The sequence below is a fragment of the Pan paniscus genome, chromosome 7 (assembly GCF_029289425.2).
Source record: "Pan paniscus chromosome 7, NHGRI_mPanPan1-v2.0_pri, whole genome shotgun sequence".
NCBI classification, from domain to species: domain Eukaryota; kingdom Metazoa; phylum Chordata; class Mammalia; order Primates; family Hominidae; genus Pan; species Pan paniscus.
The window spans coordinates 147,611,064-147,635,533 of NC_073256.2; the positions used below are offsets into that span (position 1 = coordinate 147,611,064).

The following is a 24,470-nucleotide window of genomic DNA, read 5'->3' on the forward strand; positions in this document are numbered from 1 at the left end:
CTAGCACAAAGTCTTGAATGGAGCAGGTGCTCAAAAATGACCAGCTATCATTACTCTCACCTCAGAAGGCAGTTGCCAGTGAAACACTTGGAGCAGTGACAGCAAAACACCTCTGAAACAAATACTCCTATACCAAAGTGATTTCCTTAAAAAAAAAAAACAAAAAAAAAACAAAAAACTTTTTTTTTTTTTAACTCACTTGGAAAAAAAAAGGGCTTCCATTGTATTGCTTTATAGTATATTCAGAGAGGTCATTTAAAAAATGCTTTTTAATGGATGCATTTGTCCCATAATTGCCACAAGGCAAATGTTCTTACATGTGATATTCCTTTAATAGGGGAAGCAAGGGAATGCTACTTTGGCCTAATTTTGGTTTAGACTCTGATTACTTCAGCCTTGAGCTTGCTGGGCAATCATGCTACCTTGATGGGAGGAGTGAGGATTGAAGAGCAATGTGTTTAGGGATGCCTAATTAACACTTGCATAAGAGGATGAAAAAGTGACATAAGTTCTCATGCAGCCTCACAGCCAAATCAGTAAATTATTTACCCATTGTAAATCTCCATATGCTAGAACATATACGTGAATAATCATAATGTGAAGGCATAAGCTCTTTCTATGCATTCATTCACACTGTCCAATGTGATCATGAGTAGAGTTGTGGATAAAGGTGCCAGAAGAAAGAATTGACAATGAAGAATTGTCACTGTCTCCTCCTCAAAAAGGGGAAAGACATAGGCAAACCACGCAAATGTGTGCTGTTGACCTTCCATACCTGTGGGTTCCACAGGCCAACTGTGGGACTTGCATGTGCATAGATTTTGGTATCTGTGGGGATCCTGGAACCAATTTCTCTGAGATTTTTTCTGATGATCATCAAACTTGGGTTTTTACATCATTTAGGCACTTATTCATCCACTCAGTGTGCTAGACGCTTCAACAGGCACCAGCCTAAGTGTGAAAACCAAATTGTGCATCTACCTCTCCTTAACCAGCTGCAGGCCTCCTCACTTCTTGCCACAGCAAAGCAGCAGCAGCAAAACCCTTTGCTAGAAGAAATGGGAAGCCTGGTAAGGCTTCTGATAAGATTGATAAAGTAAGTTGTTCATAAAACATTCATTATTGCTAACCTGGGGCTTGCTTTATCCATACTTCTCACATCATTCCACTCTACCTTATTTTTTAGATGTTTAAGTACCTGCGTCTCTCCCTGTACTCCATCAACTAAAAACTCTGTAAGAATAATACCAGGATAATATTCATGTTTATTTCTTCACACAGAAGATGCTTTGTAAGGATTCACTGACATGAATGAAAGGAATGAACACATACACACTCTCTCTCTCTTTGGAGGAAGAAAGGAAAGATGAAAGAATTCACTGTTCTTCCAATAAAACTAAGTCCTCGCTACTGCCTGCAAGGCCCTACGTGACCCAGCCTTCTGCCCTCTCCCCTCTGTTCCCACACCCTCCACTACTCATTATGTTCCAGCCACACCTACAGTCTTTCTAACCCCAATGCGCTAGTCCTGCCTTAAAGCTTTTAGAATTGCTGACCTCTCTCCTGAAATCTTTTTCTTAAAACTCTCTTCGCCTAAATCTAAACGGGCCTAGCTTGTACCTTCTCTCTTTTTTTCTGCCATTCAGGTCAAATGCCATCTCACAAGGACATTCTGATGGTCCAACTCCCAGTCACTGTCCATTCATTACCCTCTCTTACTTCCTAGGAAGCACTAACACTCTCTGAAATGATCTTATTGTTATGCTCCTGCGTTTATGATCTGTCCCAATAGAATGTAATCTCTCAAAGAAGGTGGTACTATCCTGTTCATGGCAATGTCACCAGCACTGAAAACAATAGGAGATGTGCAGTAAATATCTATTATTTTTTTTTACTTTCCCTTCTTTTCACAGGTGATGATCTATTAAATTCATTTTAAAGACTTGTGTTAGTCACTGATCTGGCTGGAGGGCCGAATCAAGGGTTTATAGATCACCCTGTTGTAATCTTTCAGATCCAGACTAAAAGGCCCCAACAGGTAGCATGGTATCAGACCTATTAGAGCACTCAGTGGAAGCTGACTGAATGAACAAGCAAACAAATGGAAGGTGAAAGAATGAATATCTCTCTTATGTCTGTGTCTGACATTTGAGGACCTGTTGGTGGTTTCAGTTAAACTGGCCTGAGTACTATGTGAATATGAACTCCTTGTTGCCTTGCCCTCTCCTATACTAGTGAACAGATGGTCCCGGAATCTCCTGATTACTTGAAATTAAAACAAGAATGCCCATTCCTGGAGACTGTGCAAGAATCCAAAATGACCATGTGGGTACAATAAACCCTTCCAAAGCAGCTCTATCTCCTCATCTGAAAGGGTAAGTGGAGTGGCCACAAATGAAATTAAAACCTAACTAGTCTGAAAATACGTCTCATCATTTCCCCTCACTAGAATTATCTTTCTATGCACTCATCCACCCAGCAAACATTTACTAAGCAATGGCTAGGGGTTAGGCTATAAAGATACAGAGGCGAGTGAAACATAGCCTGTCTGTATGGCACACCTTTGGAAGAGCAAAGTTAAGTTTCACGGGGTTCCAGGGATAACAAAAAGAAGGCTGGAAAGTAATTAAGCAGAGAAGAAGGGAACTAACTAAGAGTGTCCCCTGTGGGCCAGGTGCTGTCCTAGGTCATCTCCATCTTTAACCCCTGCAATCCTGGAGGAGAAGACGCCCATGGCATTCTATCTGACACTCCTCTTGGAACAAGCCAGGAAGGAATGGGAGTAAGGGTGCAGACAGGAAAGACAAGTTGAGGCAGAGAGAAGCAGAACAGAAATAGGAACTCCAATTACAGCAGTTTGAGGAGTTGAGGTGTGGAGTGCTAAGAATCATCCTGTGTAACACCACCCACAGTTAGTGGGGTTCAACCAGGAAGCAGCAGTGCAGAATACTTGCCAACAGAGGAAGAGGGACCTGGCAGCAGCAGCTTATATGAAAGGAAGAGGTAAAGATGTTATCATGTTAGTTTCAAAATTAATATGAGTTGAATGAGGCTGCCATGAAGGGGAAATGACCAACCTAAAATAAAATTTGATTTGCATAACACAGCCCCAAAATTGAAAGTTGGTATGTTATCTGCAAATAAAGGTTTTAAGATGTTTATCTGTGCTGTTTTAGACTATAAAAAGTGTCCTTAAGATTCTCCTGTGCTTATAAAGATTTCTATATGAAACATTTAACGTCTTCTACGGTGCCTACAGCTTAATGGCTGCATGGTTCTCAGCTGGAATTTGACCAAAGAACAGGAAAGATCTGTAAATCCTAAACTTTGAAAGGTTTGGGCCCCACTTGACAAGTTACTTCACAGTTCAGATCCTTGGCAAAAATTTAACATACCACCTTCGACCAATATCTCCTAAACAATTCTAAGGATTTAGTCCATGCAAGAAAACACCACCAAGATATCAACTTCCCAAGCCAAAGAAAAGGTACTGCATAAAACTAGCTCGCAAAAGTCTGCTCTCCTACGTAGGCATAAATTATCTGTTAGGCGTGTATACGTTTTGAGGGCAGGGCCTATGTTAGGCCCAGAGTAGGGCTCAATAAATATCTGTCAAATAAATCTGCCTCTATATTAAAAGCATCAAGAATTAAAGCTGTACAGAAGAAAACTGGAACTCAATAATGCTGCTATTTCTCATGTACTATTTGTTTTAATGCCTTAGTGTTTATTACAATCACTTAAAGGAAGCACCATCTTAACTAAGGTAAATATTGCAACACATATTTTTTGTTTGGGTAGCACACGTAAAAATATTCACTTTCTAATCGCCCCGGGACTCTTGGAGGTTACAGTGGTTCCCAAGCCTCATCTTGCCTTTCAAAAGTCAGTCACATCACGTATCAATAATGAAATCATTTTATAATCATTTATGAGGGCTTAGGACCTGGATGAAGCACACTCTTCTCAATTAATCACTGCGAGTTGTAAAGGAAGTCTTACAAAGTCCTACATGTAACACGGGCAAAAGGAAGCCATTTGCGGTGAAGGGCCTGCCTACCTCCCTCCCCTTCGCCCCCCCATGGGAAAAGCAGACTCCGAGAGAGACTAGATGAGTGAAGGGAGATGAGTGAAGTATGGGCCTCCTATCATATCAACAACCTTTTCATTAAACCACTCTGCCTTTTGTACCAATGGCAGAATTCAGCAATGTGTACAGAGAAAGGAAAACAGATCCCCTTCAAAACCCTTGATATGGTCTGGCTCTGTGTCCCCACTCAAATCTCATGTTGAACTGTAATCCCCACATGTCAGGGAAGGGGCCTGGTGGGAGGTGACTGGATCATGGGGGTGGTTTCCCTCATTCTGTTATCATAATAGTGAGTGAGTTCTCACAAGATCTGATGGTTAAAAAGTACAGTGCTTCCACTCTCTCTCTCTCCAGCGGCCTTGTGAAGAAGGTGCTTGCTTCGTCTTTGCCTTCTGCCATGACAGTAAGTTTCCTGAGGCTTCCCCAGCCATGCGGAACTGTGAGTCAATTAAACGTCTTTTCTTTATAAATTACCCAATATCAGGTAGTTCTTTATACCAGTGTGAAAACAAACTAATACAACCCTTAAAATCAAACCTGTCATCCTAAACAAGTACAGCCATTCCATACATTCTGTAAAGAGAACTCAACCCACCTCTGAGGGCTAAGCTAAGTTTTGCTTTTCTCTGGGATGCTCATTCTCTGCACCTAATCAGTAGAATCCTTGATGGTCCCACACCATCTGGCACTAAGTTACTACGAGTACCCACAGTTCTAAGTGACCATTAATGTTCCAGAAATCAACTACCATTTGTTAAGAGATCCAACCTTTGCTTCTTGGAAGAAACATAGCCTATCACGCGGCAAGCTACCATCTTGAGAGGTGTAAAGCCACGGCTACAAACACAAGCTTTGAGGTCATAGAGAGCTGTGTCACTTCCTGCTTGGCTACCACACACTGACTGTGTGACCCTGGTCAAGTTAGTCACTCTCTCTGATACTAAAGGTACTGTTAACGCCTTTCTCATATAATACCTGGCACAGACATGTGTTTGCTTCTTTTCCTCCTTTCCCCAATGGTCCTCAGAGTCTGATTTTGGTTCATTCTTGTCTCTTTTCTCCCCAGTATTGATGATGATAAAATGACAATGTGACATTGCCATTAATCTTATATCATCTTATATAATCATCACAGTAACTTATAAGAAGGTTTCTATTACCTATGTTTTACAGATAAGAAAATTGAACATCAGAATGGCCCTAAGATATGCAGCTAATAAGAGAGCCAGGATTCCAAAGCAGGTCTTCCTGATCTCAAGGTCTATATTCATAACCATGTTGCTCTCCAACCCTTCAACCTGACACAATGGGGTTCAAAAGATGGAGGACCCTTAAAAAAAAACAACAACAAGGATTCAGTCATCAGGCCACTAGACAATCAGTTTCAAAGACCTTTTTCTTCCCATTCCAGGAGGCTCTATGTAAAACAGCTAAAGAGTAGTTGAGATAAAAAGCAAAGTGGGAAGGAGTCAACTTGCAGGTCACTGGGGTTGTGCCACCCAAGCAGGTCAGACTTGAGCTGCACATCAGCCATTTCACATAGGTCTATCTGCTAAATACTTTGCTCAGCATAGTGAGTGTCAGTTAAAACCACAGAGGGGCTTTCCACTTAGCCTCAGGCACACCCTGGGAACTACAGCTTTTGTGGACTTTACAAATTGAGAACTAGTCTTGACAATGAGCATCATTTTCACTAAAACTGATCGCTGGCATGTGTACCTGCATACAGAAAATAGGCTTAATATAAATAACCAACCACAACACCATGTGGAGATGCACAGGCTTGTGAAAGCTTCCAGGTGCCCTTTAAAATACTGGTGACTTACTGAAAAACACCACTGAGAGTGACTGATTGGTAGAAAAATCCTTGAAAAGAATTAATGGGCCTATCTGTGGCATCAGGAAAGAAAATAGGAGCTTACTTATCAAAGAGGAATAGTTTATCTACCTGGTATTTCTAATCCTAACTCTGGCCCATTGAGAGGTCACTCAAGCATTCAGTCTCTGCTGAGGAATGTGGCGGGTGCCGGGGGGGTTGGAGGGGGGAGTGCGGAATGAACAGGCAGACGGAATGAACAGGCAGACGGAATGAACAGGCAGATACGGCTCCTACATCTACAAAGACCTGTACCTCCAGGCATCAAGTCTGTTCTAGGCGTGGGGATACCTGGTGAAGACAAGAATGTTCTCTTCTTCAAGGTGGAGTAGACAGAGAACAACCACGTGCATGCTAACATTCTGAGAAAACAGGCCCTTGTTGTTAAGAAGCATCAGGGAGATCAGATGCCTGAAACAAGTGGCCACAGGAGGGATGAAGAGATACACTGGGACCCATCACACAGGGAGGAAAGGGCCATGGTAAGGAGACTGGATTGTATTCTGGAGGCCATAGTTTGGCCAAGATGGAGCCTCTAGGGTTTTAGAACAAAGACGTGATTAGCTCTGACCTTGAGAAAAATGACTCTGGCTGTTGTGGTGGAAATGGAAGGTAAAGGGGCAAGACTGGAAAGGGAGGAGACAAGCTGGGTATTACATCACAACACTTATCTGAAGTATTTCTGTTGTGGTTCAATCCACTTCCTCCTCTGGGACCACACCCCAAACTCAAGGCTTCCTCCAAATCTTCTCTTCCTCCTCCATGTCTATTTAGTACCACAGTGATGGCACAAAGATGTTCACCTGGACACCAAAGTCACATTCCTCTTGTTTAACCCTCTTCCCAAGAGGCCACAACATTCTGCCAATTCAATCTCAGCAGCACTTCTTTTTTGTTGCTTTCTATTTTTTAGAAACAGGGGTCTCACTATGTTAATAGGCTAGATTCGAACTCCTGGGCTCAAGGGATCCTCCTGCCTCAGCTTCCAGAGCAGCTGGGACTACAAGTGTGTGCCTCTATGTCAGGTTATTCTGCAGCATTACTGAAACCCATTGCAAGGGCTCCTGTCTTACTTTAGGACTTAATCATGCCCCAGCCAGGTACTTCCACAGCCTCTAGCAGTTCATCCTCCACCCATCCATCTTCCGCACCATTGCAGAGTTTCTAAATATGTCTAGTCATGCCACTCTCTGACTTTAAAACAGAATCAAGTGGAACCCCCAACCATGGCTCATAAAGCCCTTCTCTGCCTCACCTCAATCTACTTTCACAGACTCCCCTTTGCAGCCAACCCACCCTTGTCACTGTGACTGTCCACTTTATATTCCTGGTTCTCCAAGTTCATGATGTCCAAACATGCCAGGCTCCTTTCTGGCCTTTATGACTCTGGAGATGCTAATTCTAGTAGCTAAAATTTTCTCTTTTCTGAACAATACTTCTGCCTCTCACCATTTTCTCCATCATCTTCTTAACAATTTTACAAACTCTTGTTCAACCTTTAAGATTGGGTTTTATCACCCAATAAGAAAGTTTCACTGCCCCCCTTCCCCAATTAAGAAATAATCTCTCTTCATTCACTAGTGCTATGAGAGCACCTGCCAGGTTATAATGACATTTTCCTCACATTTTTATCTTGACAAAGAACAGTTATTAATCTTTTAAGATACCAGACACACATATGTATGTGTTTATTTATATATTATTTCCTCCCAGTTGTAGAGCCATCTTGCTGGCCCTGCACCCCAGGGTGTAGGAGAAGATCTAGATGTGCCCAGTGTACAGAAACTGGAACCTACCATCTAAATTTGACTGCCCCTCAGATGTCTCTGGTTCTCAGCTTCCTGACCTGCAAATGTGCAAGACTACACCAATCTGCAGTCTCTTCTGGCTCTGATTTCTGAAAATCAAGTATTTTCAAATCCTAGGAACATTATTCTTCTCTCTTAGCATGCTAGATTTCCTTTTAAATGAAAGAAATTTTAATTTTAAAAAAAAGTAACACAAATAGCATCAACATGGAAATATATTTGGGAAAGTATCTGATATTCAAGATTTCCACGCAATTAAAAAGATAGGCCATAGTGTCAGGCTCAGATTCTAATTCCAGCCATTTCGGTGTCCCTATTTTGCATCCTCTGACCTCCAAGAGATATTCTGAAAAGTCTACCTTGAATTTAGTATTCAAAGACTTCATCAATCTAAGAAGACATGCATTAATAATGCCTTTTTGGAGATGAAGAAATTAAGTCAGAAAGTAGGGATCCAGGGCCAAAAAACTAGTAAATGGAAAAATCAGGATTTTAACCCTGGAAAGCTTAACTCCAAAGTCTGTGCTTTCTGCCATGTCTGACTGCTTCTCCAACTAAAAAACATGTTTTATTCTACTTTTTGTCACGTCCCAGTATGGTGCATGCTAAGCTTACTATAGTTGCTTCATGTTCCTAGTTTCTGAGAACAGAAGTTTGAAGGGAATACAAGTGGTAAGCCATTGGTGACTTCTCCACTTCAATTATGAGTTTAGACCCAATTGTTTATTCATCAAAACAAACCTCAGAGCTGCCAACCACAGATCTGGTCATTGTGGGTTTTGTTTTGTTTTATTTTTTAATAAGGAGAGAAAGACCTAATTTGGCAGAGGAGACCAAGAAGCCCGGGCTATACATTTGCATAAAGATGATTACTAAAACTGAAGAATTGCTTCTCATAAAAAAAACTGATGGAGTTAAAAAAAAATCCAAATGAATTAAACCAGCAGTTCCTACCCTGTGATTTGTAGAAAACTGTTTCTGAGAGATGCTGGAAAGTATTCTGGAGAAAACAATTAATTTGTTTACCATTTGTAAAATGGTAAATTTGGAAAATACTACATTCTAACGATATCTTTTTCCTGGAGATACTGAATGCACGTCAGGCTATCAAAGACTGGAATGTTTTAAAGAAACATGTTTAACTCTATACTCCAACAATTCCCAACAAAGATAAAGTAAATAATTAAATAACTAATTACAATCAGAATACCTAGTTTTGTTTTTATTTTTGCACACCTGCAGAACAATGTTTTTTGGAACACCAATATAGAACACTAAATTTTTAAAAATGGGCCAGGCGTGATGGCTCACGCCTATAATCTCAGCTCTCTGGGAGGCTGAGGTAGGTGGATCACTTGAGGTCAGGAGTTCAAGACCAGCCTGGCCAACATAGTGAAACCGCATCTCTACTACAAATACAAAAATTAGCCCGATGTGGTGATGGGCACTTGTAATCCCAGCTAGTCGGGAGGCTGAGGCAAGAGAAGTGCTTGAACCTGGGGGGAAGAGGTTGAAGTGAGATGAGGTAGAGCCACTGCTCTCCAGCCTGGGCGATAGAGTGAGACTCTGTCTTAAAATAAATAAATAAATACATAAATAATAAATTAATTTTAAAAAACTGAACAAAGTTAGGCCTCAAAAAATATACTATGTACATCAGCTAAAGAGGTCTGACAATTTTCTGATGTCAACAACAGATACTATCAGCAAAAAGATAAATAATTGTAATCAATTTTTATAGAACAAACAAAACCAAGACAAAAGAACTAAGAGGGAAAAATACAACAAAAATCATGCATTAGACATATCGAAGTTGACATCTCTAATACATACTTAGGATGTAGAATTCTTATGTTGCTGCTATAAAGACCCAGAAGAACAGAGGGACAAAAAACATTAACACAAGAAACCGAAAATAGCAAACATATGCAAGTAATTTCAATTGCACTGATAAGTTTAAAATTCCACATGGAACAATAATAAAATGCATTTTTTATCCTTCTAAAGCTGTAAGAAATAGAAAAAAGAAATTTGGTGAATGGAGAGGCTTTGGAGAAATGGCCACAAACCATACAGAAGACAAATTATATTTCAAGTCACAAAACCACCCTTACATTTGACATAGTAAATCCAGTCCTGATAATTCCTTTCAAAACAACTGTTGCCATTTCCTCAATAATAAAGGATGTGTATTATCAAATGTTCTAAATCATCATTAGCAGTGTTTTATAGAAAGTTAGAAGTAACCTAAATCCAACAACAGTAAAATGGTAAACTAAAATAAAATAGAAATAGGAAGGACTCTATGGTTACTAAAAATTATGTATGGAACAAATTAGAATGGACAAAGGTCTATCATTTATTGTCTAATACATATGTGCAGATATCATAAAATATCATAATTTAGAACATCAAGTTACATGTATTATAATAATGTAAATTATCTAGAACTGTAAAGTGCAGAGAGGTACCTACAGATGTTTAACAGCTGTGCTATGTTGTAATTAAGAAAATTTTTTCTTTTAAAATAATTTCCTTATACAATATTAAAAGATTGATTCAGTAGTTAAAATATTTTTAATCCTCTTAACAGTGTCTTATAATACATGCAATGCCTGCTTTTTCCTGAGCAATTTCAAAGGACCCAACAATATGTTAACTTTCATAGAAAACAAGGCAGAAATGGTACATACTCTCAGTAATCTCCATGTTGCCTTGTGAACTGTACATTTAAAAAATTAGTAGAATATTGTGTTTCAAGAGCTCCTGTCTGGGGCCCAAAAGAAAACTATAATCACAGCAATTATCTTGTGAACCTCTAATTTCTGTTGTAGTTTTAAAGTTCGGAGTTAGCACACCCACCCACAAGCACCATGGCTTTTTCATCTTGATGCAATTTCAGTCCCATTCTTGGGAAAATAATAATTATAAGTACAACAAGGTATTTAAAGACCAAAAAAATACTCATGAAAACACCACTTCCATGTTACAACACAGTGAGAGTTCCTTAAAAGAATTAAAACCCAGACTGGAAAGAAGTTTCCTGAGTCACATCTTTTCAGGACAGTAAGAACTTACAGGATCCTACTTCAAAAGACAACAGATTGGAACAGTTTGGAAACCACTGAGCCTTTTAGCTTCCCACCAGTTCTAAGATCCTATAATGTCCTAATAAACCTATTTGTCTGGGTCTTGACCTAAATGACTCAAAATATGCTATGGATGGCTCACAGTCATTCAGGCTTAGTTACACAATTTTTGTCTGAGATGGAGAATCACATAGCTACCAACTAGATGCTGGAATTTAAATAACATGGTTTGGAACACAAAATCTAGAGCCAAACCGCCTGTGGTCAAATCCTAGCTCCACTACTTACATGACCTGGGCCAGAAACTTAACCCGGCTGTGCCTCAGTTTCCTCCCTCTATAAAACAGGGAAATTTATAGTAATTAATCTCATAGAGTTATAAGGATTAAGTGAAGAAATCCATATAAAGTGCCTTAGAATGGTACTTGGAAGAGAGCAAACCCTCAATAAATGTTAGCTAGAATTTGCAGATGCATACACTTTGATTTTTTTCCCCAAAGTTCCCAACAGATACATAGTTAGCAAGAACAAATTTTATGTGAATGGTGGTGCTACTATAGAAGGAAAAGAAAAGGGAGATGTAGATACAAAGCCTTCCATTGAACAAGCTCTTTAGATTAGTGATCTCCTAGAAGACAGCACCCAAGTCGGTCTACTGTGGTGTGGGAAGAAAAATACTGTAACTTCCGTCTGCCATTTTTATTTTGTATAATTATATGGCATTAGAACAGAAAATAGGTATGTATGTACATGTATATAGATGAAGAAATGCACACTCAAAAAGCTTTACAAATGAGATGTACAAAAGTTTGGGCACCACTGCTATTAAGGAAGTTAAGATTTTACTTTTTCTTAAATATTTCTGGTAAAAAATTATGACAATGACGAGCCTGGCCAACATGGTGAAACCCCGTCTCTACTAAAAATATAAAAATTAGCCAGGCGTGGCGGTGGGAGCCTGTAATCCCAGCTTCTCAGGAGGCTGAGCCATGAGAATCGCTTGAACCCGGGAGGTGGAGCTTTCGGTGAGCTGAGGTCACACCATTGCACTCCAGTTTGGGCAACAAGAGTGAAACTTCATCTCCAAAAAAAACCTATGACAATAAAACGTCTTGGTCCTATACATACAGAATAATTCAACATGTATTTACTGACTGCCATCCATGCTTATAAGCATTACAGGAAAGGTGGAGTAAAATGTGACAAAAATGCAGCGCAGGAGCTATCTATGGTCTGTACAAAGAGACAGCAACAACACTGCCTAATGTTTAAAGGCCACTGCCAAGGATTCCAGTGGGTTTTTCTTTTTAAATATATTTTAGATGCTTTTATTTAATAAATAAATTCAGGAAATAGCATTGTAAAAAGTGCATTGTTAAAATTCACGGCACTTAAAACAAGAATGTGACTAGTATAAAACAAGAAGGGCAACTCAGACGGTGAGAAGTAATCATACAGTGGTCTGTTATGGTACTAATTCAAAGTAAGACTTGCATAAATGATAGCTGCGGCATGAACCACAGTATAACTTCACACATTCATTAAAAAGGCAAATTTATAGTTAAAACTTCAAAGAAAAAGTACTGATAAAAAAGTTTTACCCCAAAATTGCAAACAAATACATTAAAAGATTAGAAGATAAAAAGCACCAGACATTAAACAAAATAAAAATAATAAAATTCAACTCAAAAGGTCCCCTTTCAGCAAATAGTCTGTAAATTATGACCCTTATGTAAACAGTGCTAAATCAAGGACTTTTTAGCAGAAAATTTATCAGTACTTTTATCTAAGGCTTCAATTTGTAATGAGAAGTTACCAAACATCAAGTAACTCTTAAAATGGTACACAGGTTTTCAAGCTATTGGTTTTTCCTTCCTAACTCTCTGAATGAGTTTTTCTTAAGTAGCAACAACCAATCTAACAACTTTAAACTCAGAACACAGGATGGCATCAAATGACATTACCATTATTCAAAAACAAAATAATACCTTATATCTTGCCATTTTTACCACTGTGCTTCTGATTTCCCCAACTGCCAAAATATTACCCCCATCTTCCCTTTCTGGGAAAATTAAGGCTCTCTTGAGAGACTAAGTGACTTTCCACATAAGTAATAAATGTCTCGAAAGTCATCTCCCAAATCAAAATTCAGTTTTTAAAAAATTATTCTGTTCACAGATCTCCCATAATCTTAAAGATATTTATATTGCTAAAAGCAAATAAAAATATATATATTTCACCCCTAAGTCTGTTTCCTACTTATCACAAGGCACTTAGGACACCTGGTACCGGCAAAAAGAAAAACTCCAAGACAAGTTCCTTTTTGTTTTGAACACAATACCCAGCAAACTAAAGACAAAAAGCTTAAACTTTAGCCAGAACTCTACCACTCTAAAACGCTATTTTCTTTTTTGTTGGCTTCCTAATTTTGTTCATGTACATTTTCTCTATGTACCTAATAAATGTTTTATGTGCAACCTGTATTCTGCTTTTTTCACTTAATATTAAACTGCAAATAACCTTTGCATATTTTTTTTCCTGCATGTGCATGGCTACTTCAGCAGTTGCATAGCATTGTATCACTCTGATAGATCATCTGTCTCCTATTCACTCCTGTCAAAAATTAGCTTAATGGTCAGTTTTTCCACTTTCATTAATGGTACTGATTATAAAAGCCTAATTTTCAGGATGAATGTCAAATAACAAAAAGTTGCTTTTATGAAAATAATTTTAAGTTGTGTGTGTTTAAAAATATGATTACGAATTATCAGCAAACACTAATAGTATTTTTTCAGATACTAATAATTTATGTCCCTAAGTCGCAACACTGACAAAAAGTCTTGCTTAAGTTTTTGACTTCTAAAAAGATGGTCACATACCAGAAATGTCACAAAAATCTAACTAATCCTCTTGCAAATTACATGTGAGTGCAATTTAGGATATAGTTAACTCAAAGTGAAGGTATCTTAAAAGGGTCCAATGGCTAATATGGACCCCTGCTCCCAACACCCACCCCTCCCACACACACAGAACAGCTGGTTCTTAACATGCCCCCTTTCAAACAAAGCTCCCTCAGGACGGCCAATTTAGACAGAATGTCTTATTAGGAAGAGAGTGAGAGAATGTTCACAGACCCAGGGACCTAACGATTCAATATTAACTTGAGGAAGACAGGGATGAGGTACCAACCTTTGACCTGAAGCACTAATGAACATTATGTTCCACTAGGTATTGTTTCCGTAAACATAAATCTTCCTGTTCACAAGAGTTGATGAAGTTTTCTATAAATTAAACCTTTTTCCTTGAAGATGCACACTAACACTTCAGAGATGTTTTCCTCAGGTTTTTTGTTTTAGGAGAATGAGTATTTTTGTAAAGCAAATGGTCAGTCTCCCCTGTCCCTAGCTCATACATTCAGACTTCTGGTATACCAAGATTACTTGAATGGGGAATACATCTGCAGAGGATCTGGGGGGTGGGGGGCAGTGGGGGAACTTCCATCACCACTCTGAATTCATTCATTTGGCACAATATTCAAGAGTTGAGAAATACAGAGATAATCTTGACCTTGGGGACTGTGATAGGTTACCTCAATCCCACTTATTAGGTGGCTAGATACAAAATATTTTAAAACACGAATGCTTCCCTCTAGTATTTTTGCCTTGGAGATAAAATTTCCAGGGCAAAAATGTATTCACTTAGAAGCTAAGTATGTAGTAAATTTTAGAACATATTTAAAGAAAAATATAGCTTGAAGTCAGGAAGGATAAAGAAAATTCAAAATCTTCTTCCTGAATATACACATTCTTATATATATATATCCTTATATATATATAAGCTTTTATTAAATTACATTTTGTGGATTGAGTTATACTATAAAGGGAGGGGACAAATTTCCTTTGAAAGTTTTATTTAATATACCGCTGGGAGTAAAATTAAAGGGATATCGATGATTTAAGAAGTGTGTTTCCATTTCCAATCCCAACATTTAAAAAATGGAGCTGGAGTACTAAAGGTGGTAAAGAAGCAACATTTCTTCCCTTTTTTAAAATTTCCCACACTATATCAATGTACCTTCTTATAACCCATAATTTTATAAAAACTAATGTAACTGTTTTCCAAATGTCCACGCTGATAATACAGTAAAGTCACATATTTAGAGGGTATGTCTTTGGAGCCTGTGTGGGCCCAGAGCAGTAACTATAATATACACCCCCAAGTAAATCTTTTCTTTCTTTAAAAATACAATCCAGTCATTATGGTACTACTTAATAGAATGTCAAGCAACATTTTACTATCTACACAACCCAGAGATTCACCAAATTACTCTACTTCTCAAAAATGAGCAAGCAGTTCCCCCAATATCCAATGACAAGGTCCACTAAGAACAAACAAGTAGTTCAAAACCAGTCACAATCCAACTACATTTATTTACACAGTTTGGCTAATGTTTCACAAAGCACTACTCTGGAGGATCTGGTATTAGGCACAGTACTTCATAAAGAATATTTCACTTCATAAGCTTCTGTTTTATAGGTCTGGTTAAAAAAACAGGATTTAGAAATTTTGACCTATTTAGAAAATACTTAAATTTGAGTAATATTCATTGAGATCAGTATTTCTCAAAATCTGTGCCCAACTAGCCCAAATAATGCTGTTGCGAAAAAAAGGGATCTATAGTCGGTAAATTTGGGAAATACTCCAAGCTGTATCTCCTTTCGAAAATTCAAAAAGCATTAATATACTAAAATTCATTACATTTCTGTTTTTTAAAAAATGTTTCTTTAACACAATATTTTCTAAACTTATTTGGACTCAAGAGCACTCCCCCCCTATTATTTTTTAGAAGTGCCTACTAATCTCAGAACTAGTTCTCCATGTAACATGTTAGTTATATGCACTTGAACCACAATATTCTAGCAAATCTGTTAAAGAAGAGATTGCAAATGTGGGGCCCCAAATCCAAATTCAACCTGCCATGGGTGTTTTACATGGCCTGTATAATATCTTTTGTAAATTTGTGTATTAGTGTACAAACATTTCAAAACTTGGGATATTTAAAATAAAAATTTAAAAGATCAGCTTTTCCTATAGAAGGCCTTGGTTGATCTGAACTCACCTTTTTCCAGCAACAACAGTCAATGGGCCTACAGAGGCCCACAATGCCTTTTTAGGTTCTCCAGCTGCCACTGAACCAGTTTGCTGACACCTGGCCCCAGCTCCATAATGGAAGATGTTAGGGCACGTTTAGATGCTTGAGGAGAAAAGTCAGTCGTCAACCAGCCCATCCCCTGCAGTCTACCTCCTCCAAGAATTCTGCACGTGACCCAGGATGGTTTGTCAAGGACAGTCCCTGTTTACACCCATTGCCCTGGCATATTTAACACAGCCACCTTCACCCTTGCCCTCTTTTGAAGAAGTTAAATGTACACTCTAGCTGTGAAGCTGTCACAGACCACCCTGATAATTCACTTGACTTCCTCCACCCTTAAGTCCCACGGATGTTTTAAAACACTGAGTGTATCCTTCATTACTTTCCAGTTGTTTCGTGTAAGTGTAGTGGAAACAACAGAGACGAGAGCCCAGATAACTTGGTCTGCATTCAGGCTCTACCTCGGAAGGGCTCTGTGAGTTGGGTATGTCTCCTACTCCCTTTGGGATTGAGGATCTTCATCCCACTATTTTACAGGGTGAATGGGAGGTTCAAAGATGGAGCAAGTGCTTGGTACATAGTAGGTGCCTAACAAATAGTACTTATCAGTTCTGAGACTGTATCTCCATGAAATTATGACTGTCTCTCACACATCTCTTAAACTCCAAATGGAATAGTTTTGGGTTCTTACAGTAAATAGATAACATATGTGGTGGTTGACTGATTTGCTGATTTCTTCCCTGCAAAACTGTAAATGTCCTTGTTTCGATTCCCATGTTTCTTATGCCTTCCCTACTCCTCTCATCCCCAATTTTGGGGCAAGTGGTAGGAAGGCCTTTTCCCTATTTGCCCCATCGATTCCAAAAATAAATTCCAGAAGAGCATGTGTCCATTTGCTTGCTTATGGTATTTTAATTTTTTGATGGCTGGGGGTAAGAAGAGAACTCTTTAAAGAAAAAAAAAAATCTCCCCACAGAGTACGGTTCACAAAATTCATGACCTGAGCTGATTTGAGAAATAACAATCTGCCTCTATTTCAGAAAATAAAGTGATGACTCACTCACTAAGATGGGCTGAATTTTCTTCCTCTGTGCTTTGGGATTTCTAACTATCAGAGAATTTCCCTTGGGATTTTCCCCAAAATCTTTATTTGCTCCCAACAAGCTTTAAACAATCTTCTGTTTTCTACTCCTTTTAAATCTGTCCCCTTTTATTTTAACTAATAACAAGTTACTTCTCACGAGTTCCTTCTATGAAAAGAAAACCTCAAAGTGGATGCTAAAATGCTTAAAATTCACTTTAAACCCTTGCCAGGCCTCTTTTGTGAGACTACACTGAAATCACCCTGGATGCAAGGTCTCTCCTGCTGACTTTGAAGTTTGTAGATGGACAAAACAAAACAACAAAAAAAGCAGGGCTCTGATCCAACAAGTGCCCTTTGTGGGCTGGTTATGACTGTACAAAAATTTCAAGTAAAATTGGCATAAATTAGAAATGCTGTTCTTTAAAACCCAACCTAATGAACCATCATTATCTTGTCATGCTAGCTGACTAATTAGCTATGCCCCACTGCCTCACATGACTTCCAAACATTTTAGTTGCTTATAATGGACAGGAAGGGGCGACAGTGTGTGCAATTCTACAATGTCTTCGCTTGAGAAAGAAAGTATAAAAGGTTAGATCTTAATTCAATGAACTTCACACATACAGGCCAAGAGTTCTAAGACAAGCAAACTGTACCTTTTTGGATAATTCTCATGAGGATAAAGAAATACTAAGGCTTTCAAATTAAGTGCATTTATCTATCAGTCATGGGCAGCACCGAAAATTATTTTAAAATTCCTTGCCAAGTGACTCTTCTCTCTTCCAAAAACTTTAGGGAAAATGGATAAAGAATATGTTAACTTCCTTTTCTTTTTGAAAAGAACAAAAAAGGACAATGTTGTTCATTTATACATTGTCCAGTTATGGGAAAAAACCCATTAAGAATCTATGTTTTTCTTTCCATTCAGTAGTTATTCCCAATGTTTCTTGTTATTTCTGTGACAGTATAAGATCTTTACAATGTAAGGTGTATAATAATGAACTAAGAGATCTGAGTAAAACCTGAGAGAGTATTCACAACAGGGGTGTATTCTATACCATCACAGTCTCTTCCAATCAAATCACTGTGCACTCTGATTGTTGGGCTACTAGACCATAAATGAGCTCTGTGCCATTCTCTTCTCTTATACTCACTGCAGTTCAGCCTCCATGCTAACAATGTTTTAGCCACTTTTCTCTTAACAGCCAAAAGCTCATCCCATCTTACTAACAGAGCTGGTAAGACCTTAGAGGTAACATATTCTAATTGCCATGTTAAAAATAATAAAAAAGCAAAACCTGAAATCCTGAGAGGTTCAATGACTTGCCTAAGTTCACATAACTTGGACGGGTTAGCACCAGGACTAAATCTGGGTGTGGCTCCCACTCCTGTGGCTTCTCCCTCTTTTATGATGTAACTGGAATTTCAGACTGTGGGGAGCACTGGCCCAACGTAGCAAGTAAGTCCCTCAGCTCAGATACTTGGTGGATGAGCCTCAAAAGCATGGATCAATTTGCCTCTGAAGGGATCCCCAGGGTCTGTCTCTATGTGCCGAACCACTTGTGCTCTCCAGCCAGTACACTACAGTATAAACAAAGGAATACCAGGGCACATCCAGCCACGGGATGAACACAGGCACTGAAGATTTTTGGGAGAAAGAAGTTTTATATTAAAACAGACATAAACTATATTGTGGTGCATAAAACCAAATTTGCTTTTCCCCCCTCAAGATAAAACACTGTATTTCCAGGAAATTTCAAAGTCTCCCAGGGTCTTTCATTCCTCAATCAACTTTATGCAGAGATGCAGTCCACATTTATTCAATTATATATTCTCAAAAAAGGTCTGTGGGGAGAGGGCAATTACTAGTCACAGACCCCACTGTGAGGAAGCCATGCCAGGGAGACTGTGAAAGATGATTAAGGAATCTGCTGGCCCCTCAGCCCCTGCATGCTCTCTCATATTCCAAGGATCCCACTACTCTGAAAGTGATTCCAGTTTAAATATATGTGTGTATGGCCATGTATGTGTACACATGACATCATAGCCCCTAAACACAAGCCGGTTACTTTGGTGCTCAAATGAATAAATAATGTTCTGGAGGGAAAAGCACCCAGATATGTAAGCCTCCATCATGGAATCTTCCTAAGCAACTTTCAAGGGCATTTCTGCCTATATGCTACTTGCACCTAATGTGATGACTTAACCACCCAATAAATTCCAACTCTACTTCCAGGGGGTAGGTTTGAAAAGGACTAGAAGGGAGATGTAGGGTGGTGGGAGGCTCGGAAAATACGGGAATGGGGTGATACGTTAGCAAGTGGCTTGGGGTAGGCTTAGGGAAACTCAGGGCATCTTTGATTGTGAGTAAAGATGACCAGGAAGATCTCATACAAGAGATACCTAACACACACTCTGGCCCATCTAAATTAGAGGCTGATAACTCCTCAGGTGGAAGTACCCTAAGGCAATCATATAGTCAACAGAGAGTAAGAACTCTGATACATAATACAATCTTGAGAGTTCATGCAAATAGTGTGAGCGCCTACATGGAAGCCTGTGTGGAGGGGGGCAAGGGACCTGGGGTGGAGAGATTCTGAAGGAGTTAGGATTATAGTCAAGGGATCTCCCTCCCTCCCTATGTTAGTTTTTGTTCTTAGTTCTATGACTACTGACAGTTGAACCTCTCCCCAAGCTACTTCCCAATTCCTACATATCATATATATATAATAAACAGAATGAACAAAAGGAATATGGTAAACAGGTATAAAACTTAAAAGTTAACTGCTAGACAATATAAACTATAAATATATGGAGAATACAAACTATGAATACTTTTTTCACTTGCTAACAACCAGCATATGAGGAAAAAAATGTATTTTATACATTGTCTTCATGTTTCCAGTGCTATTAAAAACGGGAGTACCGGCTGGGCGCGGTGGCTCACACCTGTAATCCCAGCACTTTGGGAGGCCAAAGTGGGTGGATCACGAGGTCAGGAGTTCAAGACCAGCCTGGCCAAGATCATGAAACCCTGTCTCTACTAAAAATACAAAAATTAGCTGGGCACGGTGGCAGGAGCCTGTAATCCCAGCTACTTGGGAGGCTGAGGCAGGACAATAGCTTGAACTCGGGGGATGGAGGTTGCAGTGAGCCGAGATTGTGCCACTGCACTCCAGCCTGGGCAACAGTGAGACACCGTCTCAAAAAAAAAAAAAAAAAAAAAAAAAAAAGAGAGAGAGAGAGAGTACCTGTGGAATTTCAGATAGGTTAGACAGAAGGTTTATTCACTACTCTCTCCTCAAGTGAATGCTTGAGGTAGAAAATAATTATCAAGTATGAAGAAAGTAGCCTTTGAATGTCAACTGGATTTCCTAGCTCCTCAAATGTCTTTAACTAATATTTAGACTAAAAGAACCCCTTACTTTCCATGATCCATGTTGGGATAAAGGGTATAACAGAATTTTGAAAATATTTATAAAATAGGCTCCATTGAAAATTCCCCCCAAAAGCTCTAAGAGAGCAGACCTCAAATACAAGTTTATTTTCAGATGCATTATTAAATGCTTCACATTTTTTACTTCAGCAGAAGCATAAACACAAAAGCCTGTTCCATGACCCTAAAGACAGGATTTCCTTGAATGACGCGCTAATGAAAAATGCAAACCAGTGGAAGTTTTGACTCATTGCACCAGGGTCTGCAACATTCCAACCAAAGATCTGCCCTGGACCAAGAGAGAAATCACTCCTCAAATCAAAAGTTACCCTTAACCCCTTGCGTTGAGAATATTTCTGCTTTTGTACAACATGGAAACAGAAAAAGATCCATCCCCAGAAATACCTGATTTTTACTAATACGAATATGAATTTACTAATATGAATAGCTCCCTTTGACTTGGGATATAGTGTCTGATTATGTGTGTTGATCACAAAACTTACCTTCAAAATGCCCAAATTCAGAGATCAGGTGGCCAGGTTCTGTACCAAAGGGCCACACTTTTCTCCTAGCTATAGCTAACTGAACCAGGGAAGGGAGCATGACCCAAAGGCTTCCCAGCAACCCAAGATGTGGCTGGAGGAAAAAAAGATGAGCTGGGCCAGTCAGATCCCACCCTCTCAGGAATTTGAACTAGAAAAGAGAATTTGACAGAGAAGAGACCATGATGGGCCATGCACAAATTTTACTGAAGGAACACAAACTACAACTAGGTGTAGAAAAAAGATACAACAAGCAAAGGCAAGTCTGGGTACAGCATGAGTGTGAAGAGAACAAAACATAAATACAAAAAAGAAGACATCCTTGAGAGACACCAGGAGGTGGCTGGAATTAATCCCCCACCAACCACCACTTTTGAGTAAGTTTAAATGAGCCTTTGCTCACTTAGGGAGCCTAACTGAAATGGTTCTCTCTGTTATTTTATTTAAGCCTAAAAACCCTATGAAGTGAGTATTATTAACCTCTGCAGGCCACAGAGCTATTAAGTAGCAAGATCAGGGAATCAAGCTCAGCAATGTCTTGCTTCACATCCTAGGGCTTATTCACCATGCTATATGCATTCCACAATAACAACTACCAGCGCCTTCTACCAACTACGCACAGAGGGACACTTTACATCTGTTTTACAACAAATTTGCCTTGAAAAGTGGGCATATTTCACAGATGAGGAAACCGAGGTTCAGAGCAGTTCAGTGTGTCTAAAGTAACACAGGCAATAATGACAGGCCAATGACTCACACACATTCTTCTTGCTACAGACCTCTGTGGTGCACACACTGACAACTTAGGTTCTAGCCCCTGTTAAACTAGTGAGAAGGAAAAAACCACAACTGGAAAAGGCAGAGGATTCCTAAATATGATGGACAGGACATGGTGTGGAGGTCAACAGAGAGACACAACACACGTCTTTCTTGAGTGCTACCTCCAGATAAGGAGAAGAGAATGAAATTTCAGAACATCAGAGATGGGCTTAACCTAAAGGCAAATCAAATCAAGAATGCTAGCTAAACAACGGAGGCTCCTAAATAGGATTGGAAATGGAGAGAGAAAAGTGCTGATGTTTCATTTCACCTGGTCCTTCTGTGGTTGACCTGTCAGAAAACGCTGCTGGGATCTATATAGGATCCTGTGGTCACCAGCACTCTGTCCAGATGGACACGACTCTCAGGCCAGCCAAGTCCTCTCAGTCAGCAAAGGCAGTCGTGCGTGCCAGGCAGCTGACTTGGCTAGCAGGACTTATCCTCCCTTTCTTCTGCCTGCTTAGATACCAATAGTGCTTGGAAGGAAAAGTGGCCCGAGCAACACCTCTGACTGTGGAAGCCTACTTTGTCTCTCCTTTCTTGATCAATACTAGCAAGCAATGTCTAAGCTTTTTTTGGAACTATAACTGTATTCTTGAAATGTTACCAGATATTCACGCACAACATATTTCATTTTGTTTCAATTCACTTCACTATGTGCTAATAAATAATGTGTTTGCTCCTCATCCTCAACCCATGAATACGAACATGAGAAAGGGTGAATCCTTCCCTTCTAGAAGCATGCCGGGTGACAGTGCTGGTGCATCACAAGTAAACCACAATGTCAACACACGATGATCACTATGTATGCAAAGGGGTTCCAGAAGCCCTACTTGGGTGAGTCAGGGAGAATGTCCTGGAGAAGGTGGCATTTCACCATCTTTGAAGAGTAAATGACCCCCAAGCATCAAAGGAAAAGAAAAACATCTTAAGAAAGGGGGAGGAACACAGGCAAAGTATGGGAGGAGAAGCTATGAAGACTAAAATTACTGGTGTACAAGGAAGTGGTAAAAAAGAAAAAGATCTTTCAAACAATATTGTGAACTGAGCCAAGGATGTGGCCCTTTTCTCATGGCAACAAAGGGCTGCTGGCAGCTTTAAATAGGAACTGTGATGGGGGAGCTTGTTCCCTTCAGTTCCCCAGAGCACCTAGAGCAGGCAGAATAACAGGAGATGCTCATAAATGTTTCTAGAAGTGAATGATTAAATAAGCAATCAGGATTTGGGAGGGTGTCCCATCATCCTTTCCCCAAAACAAGATAAAGAAGCAAAGATGGGCCGGGTGCGGTGGCTCACCCCTGTAATCCTGGCACTTTGGGAAGCTGAGATGGGAGGACTGCTTGAGCCCAGGAGCTTGAGACCAGTCTGGGTAACATAGCAAGACCTCATCTCAACTAAAATTTTTAAAAAAGTAACAGGGTGTGGTGGTACACACCTACAGTCCCAGTTACTCATGAGGTTGAAGCAGGAGGTTTGTTTGAGTCTAGGAGTTCAAGGCTGCAGTGAGCTATGATGGTGCCACTGCACTCCAGCCTGGGTAACAGAGTGAAACCCTGTCTTTTAAAAAAAAAAAAAGGCCAGGTTTGGCGGCTCACACTTGTAATCCCAGCACTTTGGAAGATTGAGGTGGGCAGACTGCTACTAGAGCCCAGGAGTTCAAGACCAGCGACCGGCTTGGGCAACATGGCGAAACCCTGTCTTGCTAAACAAAAAGTAGCCAGGTGAGGTAGCACAAGCCTGTGGTCCCAAGTACTTAGGAGACTGAGGTGGGGATATCATCTGGGCCTGGGAGGTCGAGGCTGAAGAGCCAAGACTGCGCCACTGTACTCAAGTCTCAAGCCTGGGCAAAAGTGAGACTGTCTCCCCTGAAAAAAGCAAAGAAGGACTTCCAGCGTTACAGCATAAAGCATGTAGAAGTTCTGGATAAAGTATGGCTAACATCCATAGTGAGTAACCAGTAAGCATGTGAGGTGATTTTTGCCACAGCCCTTTTCCATTGTTTTGGTAACCTAAGGGAGCTTAGGTTTCAACACTCTTGTAGAGACAGCAAAAAATGACCCACAGATGGGGGGTTGAAACTTAGATTCCCTCCCAAAGTTGGACCTCTTGAGGGACTACAATCTCAATGAAAGGTGAACTAGGGAAGAGAAAAATCCACCCACCAGCACAGGGAGATGCAAGAAAGCTGGTCTGTCTCTAAGCTGGGGGTAGGAGTGAAGGTGCGGCTGGAGGAGTCTGACCTGAGATTACATAACTACTGGTCAGTGATTCCACCTGAGTGGAATCCACTCTCAAGCTGCAAAGTGATTGTATACAACAGGGGTCTAGACATTCAGGGATGAGGGGAATCATATCAGTGACTTAATCTCAAATAAGTGGTTGTAGGGGGGAGGGTTCTGTGTACTGTACTTGCCATTTTTCAGAAAGTTTGGGATCTTTTAAAAAATATTTTTAAATGAATTAAATAAGCAGTTTGGAGCTGGAAGCACCCCAGGAGAATCAAATGCAAAACCACTCTGGAAGGTAATGACTCAAATCAAGCCATATAAATTTCCCACAGAGAAAGCCCTCCTG

The 24,470-nt window shown here is 39.7% G+C and overlaps 1 protein-coding gene across 15 annotated transcripts in view; it reads right to left on the bottom strand.

Annotated features, from left to right (window-relative positions):
• ASAP1 (ArfGAP with SH3 domain, ankyrin repeat and PH domain 1) overlaps nt 1–24,470 on the bottom strand; it is a 394,403-nt gene that overhangs the window by 190,052 nt on the left and 179,881 nt on the right. The window contains exon 1 of one of the 15 annotated variants that reach the window (XM_063606907.1): nt 18,398–20,456. The exons of the other annotated variants lie outside the window; for them this stretch is intronic. The gene's annotated coding sequence lies outside the window, so the exon portion shown is untranslated. Of the gene's footprint in view, nt 1–18,397; nt 20,457–24,470 lie in introns of those variants that run through there. 15 annotated transcript variants of the gene reach the window in all.